Raw genomic sequence first — 17,374 nt, 5'->3', positions numbered from 1 at the left:
TTATTTAATAATAAAATATGTGTATTTCCAATGGTATATAATTGTTTTCCATTTCAAAAAATAAAAAATATGTAAATGCATTTGCAAATGGCAACTAAAGTTTTTAGTTTTGCTCTAAAATAAGGATCCAGCGTGAACAAGCGTATAATTTACATTTTATATATTTTATTATAACATCTAAATGTTGCTCATACGACATGGTATACTATATACTACTTTTAAAGAAATGTTTGTGCAAAAAATCAATTGGAGAGTTTTTGTAGTGCAGAACATTTTCTAATCAATAATACATTTTTCAAAAATGTTATTTAATTGCCAAGGATCTAAAATTTAAAACAACAGGTTGATCAATAAGTTTTGTCGTTCCATAAGAGAGGGCAAATTTTTTTTTGTTTTATTGTTACACTCTTCATATAAACGTATGTGAAGTTTCATTTCAATCTGTCAATTCGTTCTTCGTTTACAAGCCATTTAGTGTCGTCGTGTCACAGTATTTTATTACAATGGAACAAATTTAATATCGTGCAATGACAAAATTCTTTTTTTTGAAAGGTGTGGCACCAAAAGAAATTCACGAACGAATGTTAAAAGTGTATAATGATTGTGCACCTACATTTAGAACAGCATTTAGAACAGTTGAAAGATGGATTGCTCAATTTAAACGTGGTCGTAGAAGCCTTGAAGACGATTCACGTGAAGGACGTCGAAAAAGCGCATCAACACCAGAAATTGTAGCCAAAATACTGGATATGGTTTTGGAAGATCGTCGATTGACTAAGAGGGATTTAGTAGAGGCTCTGCACATCTCATTAGGCAGTTTGAGCCATATTTTAGGTGATATTGTGGGTTTTAGAAAGCTGTGTGCACAATGGGTGCCGCATTCGCTAACAATGGAACAAAATCACATTCGAAAGCGACTTTCTCAACATCAAATGGAGCGTTTTAATAAGGATAAAGTGGATTTTGTGCGTCGATTCATCACAGGGGATGAGATTTGGGTCTCCCACCATGATCCTGAATCAAACCAAGAAGCTAAAGAGTGGTGTGAACCTCATTGTTCGGCTTCGGAACGAGTTCGTGTCCGGAAATCGGCCAAGAATGTTATGGCATCAGTTTTTTGGGATACGAGAGAAATTTCGTTTGTGGATTACTTGTTTTATCAATTAATTCTGAATATTATTGCAAACTTTTGGACCAGCTGAAGGAAAAAATTTGTGAAAAAGGTCACGGTTTGCAGAAGAAAAAAATCTTTTTTCATCAGGACAATGCACCGTGTCACAAGAGCATTTTGACAATGGCTAAAATCCATGAAGTTGGAATTGTTGGAGCAGCCAGCGTATCCACCAGATTTGGCCCCCAGCGACTACCATTTGTTTCCAGAACTCAAAAAATGTATGCGTGGCAAACGTTTTTCATCAAATGAAGAGGTCATAACGGCTGTTGAAGCGTATTTTGCAGATCTTTCGGATTGTCGCTCAAAGATGGGATCCACAGAGTAGAGGATCATTGGAGCAAGTGGCTTAATGTTCCGGGAGATTATACGGAATAATAAAGTGTATTTTTAATCATAAAATTGTGTTTTTCTTATCAAATGACAAAATTTATTGAACAACCTGGCGTGAGGAAAAAATAAAGCGATTTTGACACGCTTACAATTGAACGTAAAGAGCTTGTTTACATTGCATCCTGTTTTTGGAGCAATAATTTAAACTTCAGAGGGCGTTTACAAAAAATATGAACTTGCGAAATCACGGACATCCTAATGGAGGTTCACCAAATTTAATTAAATATTATTATATACTTTGAATGAGATTCCTTCTAATGGAAAGACATGTGAAGTTCAAGCGACAAATGTCACCAGTCATTGAGTTTGATGCGTGCTCAACTGGTAGTAGCAAAAGCTACATGGTCTCACCGGATACTTAAATCTGGTACCGCTGTGGTAGATTGTGGAGATTCGTGGTGACTGTTGTTTAAATTTAAAGGCAGGTAGGAATGAAAAATTCAATTCAATTTGGAGTCGCTCTGCTGCCGGGTTGGGTCCGGACCCACAGAACGGCAGAGGTCTTAGATCGACCTCGAACCCGAAAAAGATGTGCCACCCGACCACTAGGAACCAAAAAGCATGCATTACCTTGGACGCTGATCAACGTATAATTTTGATCTTTGTGCTTTAAAAAGCCGTCGATGGCAGGTACTCACCTAAATCACTACGATTGCTGTCAATACTGACGCTTCACTCCACACTAGGCGATAGTAAAGGAGCATTTTGCGTAGTGTTCTGGCTCTCGGATGTCGTACTGTTCGCATCATATATCGTAGTTGTGCCACTTATGGAGCCGCTGTAAGGTGGGAAGCAGCCACGACAGTCTTGGGGTACCAAAAACTCTTCTCCATACACTATGATGCTGCCTGCTTGCCTGTATGTCGCACCGTCTGAACGGATGCTATGCAGGTCTTATTTGGTGGACCTCCTCTTCACCTGATTGTGACGGATATCTAGAGAACATGGGGGTTTTAGATGATAGAGTCAGGTATAGGTAGCAAGATAGTTGGGCAATAGTCCTAACGGTTGTGTGACTTATGGGTACATTCGGGACGTTGGGTTTGATGAGGATAACCCAGACTTCAGATTCTGTCTTATCAATTTTGCATCATTGCATTTAACCTTTGTTTTGCGGGCGCGGTTAGAAGACTTAGTAGCAGAGTAGGTTTTGGTCGTGATCATTGGTTATACAACGTATTAAGTTAGGATACTGTGATACAACCATATAATTATAGAGTAAAATGACGGAGTACATGTTCGCCTTCGTTTGATTTCCAGATGTATATGTAATCGGTTAATATGTATATTTACATAGCATTTGTTAAGATATGCTCATATCTAGTGCTAGCCTCCATACATCGTATATATTGATTTCTAACAATATTTTTTAGATACATATTTGGATATTAAACATGTTAATATTAATCTGACTCCTTTAATACTGAAACCATTTTTAATATGCCAAAATATGGTAAAGTTGTAAGCAAACTTGAAATATAGTATTTCACACGCTCTTAATCCTTAAACATGGCACGGGTATTTAATCTCCAGTAGAGCGAACTTGACGCTTCTTTAATTGCTTCACGTAATTATATAAATAAATTACATATTCAAAAGTACCGTAAAGCTTTATTTTCAATTTCCACCTCATTATGATTAAACAAAGTGCGAAAATATCCTTTAAACCGATACAAAGAACGCCCTTCACAACTACATTTTAACCATATGTGAACATGTATTGTATGCATGAACATTGTCGTTCCAATTCTGCTGTCGTTGTCAATATGCAAAACATGCACGTGTATGTTGCCTTGAGGCACGAAACTGCTGTTCAATGGCTTAATCTTTTCAGTCTTGAGACTATGAAAATTCCAAATCAAGCGATTGCGCGCGTTGTATTCGCAAAAGCACCGAAGATCTGCCGTGGTATTAGCGTAATCTGCATGAAAATCCCATTTACATAAAAATAACCACGTATTTATGCCAGCAGCAAATCGTTGATACGGAGCGCAACTTACATATGTGCGCAGAAGTGGCAATGCGACATCTAGGCGTGACTACTTCTGGATGTCTGCGAAGCACAGCAGGTGTTTACAAAGCAAACAGACAGGTAAGTCATGTAAAATGTAGAAACATGCACCTATGAATAAAGCTATGCAAACAATCCGTAATTTTAAGTGTTTTTCAGAGAAAAATATGTTCGATAAAAATTCAGTTTACGGTTCAGTGCATAAATCAATTGAAGTACATAAATAAGACGAAAAATTGGATCTCATAATGAAATATTTCGAACCATATTATTGCTTTCTATAGGTCATTAGAGCTTTACCTAGTTGTCTTCGAAATACTTTTATTTTCACCTTAGTTCAAAACTCTAAACCTTGATTCAAGCAAATCAAAAAATCACATTAAAAGGAACGAAAATCGACGCAACTCTAATTTATTTTTTCACAATTTCTTTTTAATATTCTCGAAATGGAAAATTCTAAACTCTTTTCACTTTAATAAATTATTGCAATCACTAAAGATTCGTACTTAAAACATACAAGTTAAAGCAACTTCACAACATCATGTTCTCCATATTTCCTCTTTATGCAAGAGTTTGCTGAATTTTTATACTCTGATATTCGTATTTCGTCTCTCTCGTTTGGCGTCAAAACGTTGCCATTTTAATTATCAAACCGCAAAAGCGAGACGTCGCCTTAAAACGAAGGACAATTGGTCATCGTGGAGTACTTGAAACAGCTGGTAATGCTTGTGTGAAAACCATACATTATGAAATTACTTGTTGTCCTGCTCACCGGCGTCAACTCATGTTGTTTGTCTTAAATATTGCTTATGATGTGTCGGTAGGTTTCAGCATATAATGGGACCGGTATGCGTAAGCAAAGTTAAGTTAATTACAAGTAAAGTAAGCAACTCTGTCATTTTCGCATATTAAACAAAAATATTTTTATAAGTGTGCATACCACTGCGTACATATCCTTTGGAGGTAATAAAATTAATTACCAGAAACTTGAAAATATTAAAAAAAAAACTACCTTTTTAAAGTAGGGAACCAAAATTCATGATGTGTCATAATATTTTGCTTGTCTACGAAGATGAAATTTTAAGCTAAATTAATTTTCCAAACTAAGTAAGAAGGGAAATTCTAATATAGTTAAAAAGAGTGGGAAAACAGTGAAGAGTACAGAAAACTGGACGATCGGGTGAGAGGTGTTATCTTTTTAACAAAATTTGAAACCACAATCGCCTTCAGAGTATAAGACTACTGCAGTGTCTTCCAAGCGGAGATCACAACAATTAAAGTGATCCTTCCTGTTCTAAAAAATAAAAAAATATGTGCTCCCAATAAAATATACAGATAGCGAAACGGCTTTAAAATCGATAAAGTCTCTAAAGGTTCTATCAAAGATAGTGAAAAATGCCTTGATCTCTTGATGAATCTAACATCTCAAAATACGATAAACTTATAATAGGTTCCAGGACATAGTGATAATGCTGGAAACCGCGAAGCAGACGAAAAAGTTAGGAAATTTATAGGCCTCTGACTAATTTTAGATATGTAATCCATGTTTTAAAATTGGGGATTCTTGGCTTACCAAGCTGGCAAACATGGCATAAACAGAATTTGTATTTTAAAATTCAAAAGGAATGACATAAGTGCTAACAGAACTGTGTAACTGTGATCAAATTGAAAGGTGAATTTTTAATGAATACTTTTCGTGTTTTTCAAATTGGTTTTTTCTGTAAGTTGACAGTACTGTTAGTGACATCTATGCTAAATTTCACCTCAAAATGTTCATTAATATTTGAGATACGCGTCGTTTTGTGAGGCTTTAAAAGTAAATTCTTCTATTTTTGCTATCTCTGAACTAATTGAATTATTGAACAAAGAAGTGCGATAATGCACCATCTCATAATGCATTGGTTATTCGTGACCATTTCGCTACATTTTCAATTAATATCGTGCCGAAACCGAGGACACCGTTTTGATGCAATTAAGGATATAAAATCTGAATCGAAGAAGGCTCTGATGGCCATCACCTCAGAGGATTTTTCCAAGTATGCGTTGTATGCGAACGCAAGGCTTTGACAAGAAAATTATCGAAATTATAGGTTCTGGGTTTCTTGGTTATATCTCTGAAATTGCACACATAATTAAAGGGTACATGGACTTACGGGTTTCAAAAACTCTATTTTTTTATTGTCTTATTAAATTCTTCAACACCTTTAGAATATTTTGCTAAATTTTTAAGTTGATCCCAGCAAACATTTCGGAAATATAGACTTGAGAATATGTGCGCTCGAGGCTAGCTCGGCTAAGTACACCGTCTTTAAACGCGTTTCTCTCGAAACTGTGTTTCTGAAAGCGCTTAGCAGGATTTCTCGAGAACTACTCAACCGATCTGCATTAAATTTTACACAGGCCTTTGAGATACAATTTTTAAAGACTTGGAATAAAAATGTGTCTTTTCGATTAAAACCATTTGAATAAAATTAGAGTTCCGAAATTTTCACTGCAATTTTAATTTTGTTTTTTAATGTCTGCCAAAAAACCAATTTTAAGTTTTTTTTCCTATGTCTAAGTTCTAAGTTTAGGTTTTAACCAAAATATCAATAATAAAAACAAAAAAAACGTTAACTTCGGTTGCACCGAAGCTAAATACCCTTCACAGGTGCATTTCTGTTAGTAACTATATGTTCAGTTTGTATGGAAGCTATATGCTATAGTAATCCGTTCTAAACAAGTTTTTTAGAGATTACATTGTTGCCTTAAAAAATAACATATACCAAATTTCGTGAATATATCTTGTCAAATGTGAAAGTTGTCCATACAAGAACTTGATTCCGATCGTTCAGTTTGTATGGCAGCTATATGTTATAGTCAACCGATCGGAACAATTTCTTCGCAGAGTACATTGTTGCCTTAGAAAATAATATAAATCAAATTTCGTGAATATATCTTGTCAAATGTGAAAGTTGTCCATACAAGAACTTGATTCCGATCGTTCAGTTTGTATGGCAGCTATATGCTATATTTAACCGATCTGAACAATTTCTTCGGAAATTACATTGTTGCCTTAAAAAATAACATATACCAAATTTCGTGAATATATCTTGTCAAATGTGAAAGTTGTCCATACAAGAACTTGATTCCGATCGTTCAGTTTGTATGGCAGCTATATGCTATAGTTAACCGATCTGAAAAATTTCTTCGGAGATTATATTGTTGCCTTAGAAAATAACACATACCAAATTTCGTGAATATATCTTGTCAAATGTGAAAGTTGTCCATACAAGAACTTGATTCCGATCGTTCAGTTTGTATGGCAGCTATATGCTATAGTTAACCGATCTGAACAATTTCTTCGGAGATTACATTGTTGCCTTAAAAAATAACATATACCAAATTTCGTGAATATATCTTGTCAAATGTGAAAGTTGTCCATACAAGAACTTGATTCCGATCGTTCAGTTTGTATGGCAGCTATATGCTATATTTAACCGATCTGAACAATTTCTTCGGAGATTACATTGTTGCCTTAGAAAATAACACATATCAAGTTTCGTGAATATATATTGTCAAATGTGAAAGTTGTCCATACAAGAACTTGATTCCGATCGTTCAGTTTGTATGGCAGCTATATGCTATATTTAACCGATCTGAACAATTTCTTCGGAGATTACATTGTTGCCTTAGGAAATAATATATACCAAATTTCGAGAATATATCTTGTCAAATGTGAAAGTTTTCCATACAAGAACTTGTTTCCGATCCTTCAGTTTGTATGGCAGCTATATGTTATAGTGGCCCGATATCGGCCGTTCCGACAAATGAGCAGCTTCTTGAAGAGAAAATGACGTTTGCAAAATTTCAAAAAGATATCTTAAAAACTGAGAGACTAGTTCGTATATATACAGACAGACGGACAGACGGACAGACAGACAGACGGACATAGCTAAATCGACTTAGCTCGACATACTGATCATTTATATATACATATATTTTATTGGGTCTCCGACGATTCCTTCTGGGTGTTACAAACTTCGTGACAAACTTAATATACCCTGTTCAGGGTATAAATATAATATATATTAGATGAAGGTCGCAGACATCTGAAATTAGTGATGCTGAACGTAGTTCTCAGTAGCTGCAAAATAGGCAAACTTAGACCGAGCTCTGTAACTAAATTCTCATTTAGCAAATAATATTGAAAGCGGACGTTCTGCTGAATGAATGAAAGAGTGAAGCTCGCTTCGTGCAAATTAATCCCCACGAGTGCTGTGGAATCAATAACACTCGGGAGACGCCGCTGGCGTGGCGCATATCGCACATCAAACGTTGCCGTAAATTTAATTAATTTTATTAGCACTAATAGCGAAGTAATGCACATAATCTCACAGAATAATGTCACTCATTAAACGATAATGCCCGACTGCCAATTCAACGCACACCGCTGTATACACTCTTACATACATAGTCGTATACAGTTAGGCTGACATATTTGCGTGCCTTTGCTTATTTGCATATGTCAAATCGTTTCGGCTTCAATTTGTGAGCGCTTAGCTTTGCCTTTGCTATGGAAATAATACTAACAACAATCAAAGCTTAATGAATCGGTCGTTGAAAGAAACCCAAATAAACAATAACAAATTCGCCAATCATCAATGGTTGTAGCATGCTGTGCGCACAGAGTGTACGAGTGTGTGTGCGTGTGAGGTGTGAATATGTATAGTATATGCGCTTGCTGGTAATCCCTTCAATTCATTTATTGATTTTGCCTTCATTGATTATTTCCATTTATTTTTTGTAATAAGTGTTGTTGCGTTTTTGTGTAAGATTTTCGTTTCCAGATAAATGAGAATCACTTTCACTTGGATTATTGTAATGATATTTGGCGATTAAGGGCTTGCTGGAAGCTCAAAGTTGTCTTTAGAAAAAATACAAATTCTAAAACAAATATGTGGCGAATACTTATTAAAGGGCTTTTCACAAGCAAGTAAGGAAAGGGTGAAATCTGGGCAGCAACATTAAGTAATATCGCAATTTGAAGGCTTTTATATGTAGTACAGTATATACAAATGTTATATAGATACCGTTGAAAGGAGAACGCACTGTATGTGCTTTAGTGTTTCTGCTCTTTTGCCATCGAAGCGACATAGACTCGTAGAAAGTGTCCTCTGTGTGGTTGACCATAGCCTGCAGTGATCCGTATTGCTGCCCTAATTTGTTTCTAGGAAGAGCGTTTATTTTAAGGAACGGTTTCGTAACGAACTTTCCCAGAAACAACCTCGCCTGTCGAAGCCTAGGCAATTGTTGCCAGTGGCTGTTTCCTTTTTCGTAGCTCCTCTCATAAAGTGGAGGGGGTTCACAGCAAAGAACCCTTCCGATCCTATCGAACTGGTTGTCGCAGTTTCTTTCACCAAGAGATCAGCTAGCTGATTTCCATTCATGCCAGTATGTACAGAGACTTTTGTTACTAATATGTTATTTTCAGTGTCAACCCTGTTAACCTGGAAACCTTGGAAACCTGGTCAAGAACACCGACAGTTTGGTACGTGAGAAAGAACGACAATGGTACACTTTCTCCAATGAGACTCTTTCTTATCTGAGTGTTTATTTTTCTGTTCCTATCACGCCCTGTTGACAGCAGGGCCGTTATCTCTACAACGAGAAGGTGCGAAGTGAGATCCAGATTCACCTCTAATGGAGTTGGCACCAATTGACATTGATACACACGCATGCCTGCCAATGTACTTTCGTAAACTGTTTCGGAGTCAGTGGCCTAAACTTTAAGAGCGGGTTTTTTCAATAAGAGCGCTACATTTTTTTTTTAAATAAAACAAAAACGACTTGGGACATCAATGAAACTCTTTATTCCTGTGAAATTATATTCGTTCGTACTCCATGAGTCACCATTGCATCCCGAAAATGTTACGTTTTGGTGCGGTTTACGGTCCGGCGGCTTCTGTGGGCGGTACTTCTTCCGTGATAATCACAATCGGCACTTTATTGTAAATGGGAATCGCCACCGCTCAATGATAACCGAATATTTTGGTGCGAATTAGATGATATGCACTAATGGACAATATGTGGTTTCAAGAGGACGAGGCCACAAGCCATAAAGCGAATGCCACAATCGATTTATTGAAACCCAATTTTGGTGTACGAAATGGCCCCGCCAATTGCCAGGCTCGGTAGTGCGATTTGACGTCGTTAGACTATATCTGTGGGGCTACGTCAATTCTATGGTCTATGCCAACAAGGCAGCGACGTTTGATGAACTTCGTACGAATATCGAACATGAAATCATATTGGCCGATTTATTCTTGAAAATCATCGAAACTTGGGTTCAGCGTCTGGACTTCTACAAGCGTCAAAAGAAATCAAATTCCACACATAATAGAACTTATTTAAGGCGATGAAAGTGATAAAGGGCGAGTATAAATGTAGCTCAGAGTCAACTTTTATAGTAATTGCCAAAAAGCTTTCCCCCTTACATTCATGCTTGACAGAACCAATGTATTTTTTGTCAAACGTCTTTAAAAAAATAACAATCTTGTACAGCTCTTATATACAAGCAAACGTTGACATTGGCAAATTGCATCTGCACCAAATATACTTGTATCTAACTATTTTGATATAAAGTACTGTAATACGTGGTCAAATTATTATTTTCTTGTGTATGTGCTCCACAAAATATGAAAACATCTCTTCCCTCCTGTAATGACGTTAGTATAAACACCGTAAAACCTGTCAATACTTCCAACAACTCATCTCTAATGACAAAGCCAAACTGTTGTAAGTGCAAAGCAAACATAATATTGAATATACATACAGAGAGCAGACAAGAAAATACACAAACATAAACGAGAGACAAGAAGAATCAACAAATGCGCCCAAGCGGCGCACGAGCACTACAAGCCACAATGGGGATAATGGAATCGGGTAGTACAAAATGCTGCTTTAATTATTGTATCATCAAGGGGCTTATTTCGCAGATATGTATCTCAATACGGATTTGTCCAGCTCGCTTACTTACTTGTGTATTGCACATCGATTTGGCCGCAGAGACAGTGTCAATTCGCAACCGATATTTATCTTAATAAGCTCTCGCTTATGTGCGCAAATAAAACAATATACATATATATATGCAGGGCTATAGCTCATTATTATCGTCATTATTTTTTCATGTTGTGCACTACTCAATAAATCTGTCACAATATCTAGACAAGCACACACTAATTGCCTCGTTAGTGCTGTCAAATATGCTGACTATCAGACAGCAACTGTGTCGCGTGCTTATTTTTCTCATACACAATAAATTGATAGTGATATGTACATATACGTATATATAGAGTATATACATATATATAATGTATGGTATAAAATATATGACACATATATACACAATATAGTGTGAAGTAAATTATTACTGAACACTAAAGTGTAACTATTAAAGTAAACCCCATAAATGTCTGCATTGTAAATCAATGTTGGCACTACTTCAGTTGTTTTTTTAATTATCTCAATGTAAAAGTGAGACATATACTATGTATCGTCATCTGAAATGCAAAACAATGTATCATCAAAAAACCCGAAATTTGAAATTTTTATTGCTTTCGTTTTACTACATATGTACATACATATACATATAATATGTAATATCGTAAAATTTCAAGCTTCCGCTCTGGGATAAAACTAATATATAACCAATATATAACCATTCTATAACCAAAACCCAAATTTTCTTTCAAGTGGCTTCTATTACTTGTATATCGTTTTTCTTTCGCCTGTAAACTTATGAAAAGTGATGTTACGTTATTTTGCATTTTAAGAGACGATATTTGTCCTTAAGTGCTTCTTCTTCGACAAGGAAAGAATAAAAGTTCGTCGAAATATTTATGAAAGGCAATTTCATAATAAAAGTTATTCGACTCCATGGACATCACTTTCTTTGATATTTTGCGCATCAATACTTTAGTTTTGAGAAGATCATTTTAGTTGGGGAACTATCAAGTTTTCGATTCTGTATCAGTTGTTTCCATCAATAGAAACTTTTTTCCTAAAATGGTATTACTTTTTTGAGTACGTGTGTAGTTGATATCCATATGTCAATTAGTGTGCTTTTGATAGCTGGTTGCTTACGACGAGAAACTTTAAATGCCGACTTTTAGCACAAAAACAAAGAAACAGTGAACAACGATCTTGCTAGTAACTTTGTGTGTTTCTGTGAAGTCACGGCTACAAATCGTTAAAAATATTTGCTCTGGGCAGTCTACTTTATCATGAACACAAGTAATTGAGTGACACCAGGCATTCAGTGACACATTGGCGTTCAGTGAAGTCGTTTATCCAACACTTTAACAGGGACAACGATAACATCTAGAAAGTTAAAGAAACAGTATTCGATAGTCATCATGTTGGCTTCAGAGAAATAGTAGAAGATCTGAGCATCTGAATCTGAAGCATTTGTATTAATGACTTCGAGTAGAAGTCCCAAAAAAGAAGCTAAACAAATTACTGAGGACTTTTTATTCAACAAACACACTATTACAGGTGACGAGACGTGGTTTTATGAATATGATGTCGGAACTTTCCAACAATCAAATGAATGGCGCTTCAAAAATGAGACGAAATGGAACGAGACAAGTTTATGGAAAATTGGATTAAACTTACCAAAATATAACACAAATTAGCATCTTAAAATATAAGAAAGCCTGTTTCAAAAGTTTTTCACAAGTTTTTACAAAAAATAGTGTATGATATCGAAAGTTTTTAAAGCAATATTAACACAAATTTATGGATTCGTTCTCGAACAGCACATCAAGATGTTACAAAGTACTGTGCATTTTGTATGTATGGAGCATATTTTTTAATACCCGGAGGGTAAACTCTGAAAAATGTGTGCAATGTGAATTATGAAAATTATAAAGGAGTGAATGAACAGTCTAAGTGTGATTCCTCCGGCACGCTGAAGCTGTTGAAATTGAAATTATTTGGCTTATACTCATTCTAGTCCGGTCAAGATAGATTTTTATACTCTTGCAACATGTTGCTATAGAGACTAGAAGGTTTGTTCACTTAATGGTTGTATGTATCACCTAAAACTAATCGAGATGAATGTATGGTAATATATATATAAATGATCAGGATGATGAGACGAGTAGTAATCCAAAAGACTGTCTATCTTAATGAAACTTAGTAAAATTAAGTCCACTTAGGCTTAACTCACGTTCAAATCCGCTTAACGCTAATATTATAAGGATTCCTTCCGGCAGAGTGAAAATATATGAAATAGGGTTGTAACCTCGTTCACTTCCCATATAACGGGACAGTTAAAAACTAATAAAAGCGCGAAAAATCAATAACTAAATTGCAAGAGACATTACATTTTATTACCGAGAAGATATGACAGGGTCTTAAAGGAACTGGGGTCAAAATTGGACGACGATTAAAATTCCAAATTTAGTATGTGACAATCCTCTGACATTTGTTTGTTATAGTGTGAAAATGGACGAAATAGGACTGCACAGACGCCTACTTTCCATATAACACAGTTATAAATTCTTTCTGATTCTATTCTTTCGAGTGTACATATCAAGAAGCTATTAATATAACGGGATTAAACTTCGTACAAAGAATGAGTATGGAAAAAAATTCTCCAGATCCTACCAAAATTATTCAAACCCCTAGTTACCGATTAGTTGGACCACGGTACTTATAAATTTGGTCAGTAAATATTGGTCAATGTGTCCGATTTAGGTATAATTAAAATTCAGGGAGAATACATTCCTGATAGTGGTATGACTGTGTGCTACAAATTGGTTGAATGGGGTCAATACTTCCCTTGGATTGTGCTTAAAATGACCCCATATAACTAGCAGGCCTTATGTGCCTGAAAGTACTTTTCAGTCTTTAATCCGTGCAAGTTGTAAGAGTATGAAATGTTCGGTTATATCTTAACTTAGCTCTTCCTTACCTATTTATAGTGAATTTTATGATCAAAAGTTTTGTTTAAGGTAATTTTTTGATAGAACTAACCGTTTCGTTGAAAATCACGAATAAAAATGCTTGACATTTGACCTCGAGTATTGTTTTTTGCATATATTGAAGCGATGAGGCCTTTTTGTATGATAGTTAACATGATATTTTGATAATATTTACTGGCTTTCAGTTTGTTGTTTTCTGACCTGTTTATGGACATACATACATACATATACGTAAATATATCACAGCTTAATTTATAATGAAATCTCTAGTTCATTACACTACCAATTAACATTTTACTCAAACATAGAAAGTCAAAGTTGCGTTGATTTATTCATTTGAATTATACATAACTCATATGAAAACTGCCTTATGATAAACATATTAATTATTGATGTTCCGTTAGAAAATTTAGTAATTGCTAAGTGCATTTACCCATTGCCAAACTACCATGAATAAAAACTAAACCAAGTTAATGCCGTGAGCAGCCAATATATTAGCCAGTGGCTAGTATTAATTTCTATTTTAGCGCTAAAATATGCAGAGAAATGAAATACCTTAATGTCAAAACGACTAACAAAACAAATTCCACCTAATGCCAACGTTTAACTCCATGTAATTTCAGTAATGAATGAAAGCGATTACTGCGGCTTAGCGTCGTTAACTGGAGCGCAATAAAACAGAAAATATTTTTAGCAGAAACACACACAAACATACATATGTATATGTAATATATATATATAAACTTTTTTATTGCTATTGGGCTCCATATATATATATATGTATATATATATATAGTCACTATACATATGCATAGCAATGAACATATACTTACACATATTTAAGCAGTGAATTTATTAACACTTAAATACTCATACATACAAACAAGCGTTTACATATGTACCCATGTGTCTATATACAAAATTATATTTACACATTATTTTTTAAGCGCGTATACGAGCATGTAAACAAAATTACAGATACATATGTTTCTGGGTTTACTAGCCAACCCCTGCTGTAAGTGTGTGAGTCTGTTGACACGCGCGTGTCAATATGGGCTGACCTCTCCTGCTGGTCCACTTAACCAATTTAGCTGACGACCAACAGCGAGCGAGCAGTAAAAAAATTATTGATTTTTCAGCTTGCCGCTAAGCGCCTAAGCGATGTGGCAACTTAGCTGCTGCAGGAAAAATGTGCGGAATTAAAATTAAGAGCGGGATTTTGTAAGTTAATTCTCTTTTCAAAGCTAAATAGTGAAAAATTGTACAAGATGACAAATAAAGGTATGTATTAATTGAATTGCAAAGCAATTTAAATAGTTGTTTTGGGCGAGTGGAAGTATGGTGGTCTCATGAATGGGATTCTCAATAGTTATTCAATAAATTTGCCGGTATATAGCTTTGTTTCGTGGTATCTTGTCATATCGATCGATCCTTTAGCAAATACTGAATGAGATTTTTTTACTAAAGCTATACATCGATGTAATAGACAGTTATTTTCGGTCTTGTAGAGGCAGAACGGAAGTAACTTCTTACCCACCCGGAGTTTATGTTCGAAATAAGTGGTATTTAATGGACAAAACAGCAGATTGTTTTAACACATTCCTCTTTATATTGAAATTTGGTGATGATTTAGCAAGTATTGTGAGCACAAGTATACTTTATACTGTCAGTCATAGATAATTAAACAACAATAAGAAATTGGGGAAAAATGACGATTCATTTATTATGATAAACGACATATAACAATATTTCCTTTTTACCCTGATTCAAGCTCCAGATATCCAAGGAGAGGCAAACGATCGCTTGTGAAATTAGCGTTGATTTACAAAAATGAAAATTGTTGTACGGTGTATTTGTGATTGTAAGGTTTTGTTCGCACAGTTCACAAAAGCATTTGCCCGTAGATAGGCTTCACACTTCATATTCCACTTCCCATGCCAAACTTTTTGTCTAGTTTTGGGATTTCTTTCTTTTCAAAACACAAATTTCAACAATTTTCTTCAATAAACTTTCAAATAATTCTACACAAATACATATTTTTGTACTAGCTGAATTTTAAGTTGATGTCGACGTTGAAAACAATCAGACAAAATTTGAAGCATACAACAATTAAGATCGAGATTTTAGTTGACTAAACACTAAAAAAATAGCGAAGAATCTAAGCAATAAGCTCAGTGGCAGCGCTGAGACAAGCAAAAGCGAACGCTGTGTGCTGTGCCTCGATGAGAAGCGCTCGCCAGTAGGCATCACGTGCGGTCACTCGTTCTGCAGTGAATGTCTGGACGTCTACTTATCGTACCAGAAGTACGCTTGGGCCAATCGCTGCCCCATATGTCGTGGTTCGTTGAAGAAGCAACGACGTTCAGTAAGTTTGTTGAGGGCACAATGTTTTGCTTAATTGAAAAATGTCTCTCGTCCGCCTCATTTTCTGTGTGCTTCTCTCTTTCTCTTTCTTTACGGACAGGTCAAGCGAAAACATTCCGAAACGGACCATACGACAGACGCAGCTACAATGTCCGGCAATACAGGTGCCAGTAGCAGTCAGTACAGGCCCACACGCAGGCGTCTGCATGCCACGTCAGCTACAGTTGCTGCAGCAACAGCCACTGTGGCCACAGCGCTATCGGAATCCGCCGTGGAGGCATCTGCCGAGCAAATCTACTTCTACTACGAAGTAATTATTGTAGACTGAGCGCGGTACGCAGTTCGGACGCTGCGACGAAGAGTGTGACAAATACAACTAGATGAAAAACATTTAACGAAATAAAAAAGAACGATTTGCCGACGCTTGTGGTTTTACTTTTGACTGCCAGTACGCTGACCCTACATATGACTAACTGACCCTTCGAACTATAGACTTGTTGTTACAACTGTGATTTTTTGGGTGCTAATATGACTCTGTTTTTTATTTCATCATGTGTCCTGCTAGTGTTTTTTTTATAGTTTTTGATGTTTTTTTATGAAGAAAAAAATACAAGAGACATTTTTCAAATGGAGAAGCAAAACAAATTTGCTGTCATTATTTTCGGTTCGTTGAAATACTTATTTTAGGTATTGTCAATATTTCTGTTTATTTCTCTCTTTAGTACGAAGGATGCGGTTCATTCACGGCTTATCTAGTCAGTATTTCAGCGGCATCTGCCGTTATGCTTTCCTTATATAATTACTTAACGAGCTAAATTGCTAGAAGAAAGATCTTAGCTGTTGTATGGATAAATACATATGTATGTATTTGTAACAAAATATACTATTATTCTACTCAATTTCTGTAGTAGATGCTTGAAGTAAAATATTTAAAAAATTTTATTGCTAAAGGTTTTTGGGGAACAGTGCTTTTATTGATAGTTTAGGAGGAGTCTTCATTGGTTACATGAAACTTCATACACTTTTCTTTTATATCGCGAGGGTATATCATATAAAAGGGTTGGTCCATATTTAGTAACTTATTGAGGGAAAATTACGTTTTGAGAAATACCATCATCTTGGGTAGGTTTTGCTAACATGTTCTGGGGAAATAGCCTCGCTGACCTTTCGCAAACAATATTAAATTACATAAACCGATGGATCGTATCCTGCAGACGAAACTTAAATGCTAGCAAGATGGACATAGTATTATTCACTAGGAAACACAAAATCTTGAAGTTATGCCGCCATTAATAGATGATACCAGGCTAACAGAGGAAATAAAACAAGTTATTTCGGACTAATTTTATACAGGAATGGAAACCAAACTGAGACGAAAGTGTAAAGAAAAGCCAAATGGCATATGGAAAGCATACAACGAGCAGCTGGTATATGCATCAATGGAGCTTTTAGAGCAACGTCAAGTCA

At 35.6% G+C, this 17,374-nt stretch overlaps 1 pseudogene; it reads left to right on the top strand.

The window, feature by feature from the left end:
- The first annotated feature begins 503 nt into the window (after window positions 1–503).
- Window positions 504–16,235, top strand: LOC120774615 (annotated as a pseudogene).
- The last annotated feature ends 1,139 nt before the right edge of the window (window positions 16,236–17,374 follow it).

The sequence above is a fragment of the Bactrocera tryoni genome, chromosome 4, assembly GCF_016617805.1.
Source record: "Bactrocera tryoni isolate S06 chromosome 4, CSIRO_BtryS06_freeze2, whole genome shotgun sequence".
Taxonomy (NCBI): Eukaryota; Metazoa; Arthropoda; class Insecta; order Diptera; family Tephritidae; genus Bactrocera; species Bactrocera tryoni.
The sequence above is the reverse complement of the archived record's forward strand: the minus strand, read 5'-3'. Positions and strand labels throughout refer to the sequence as shown.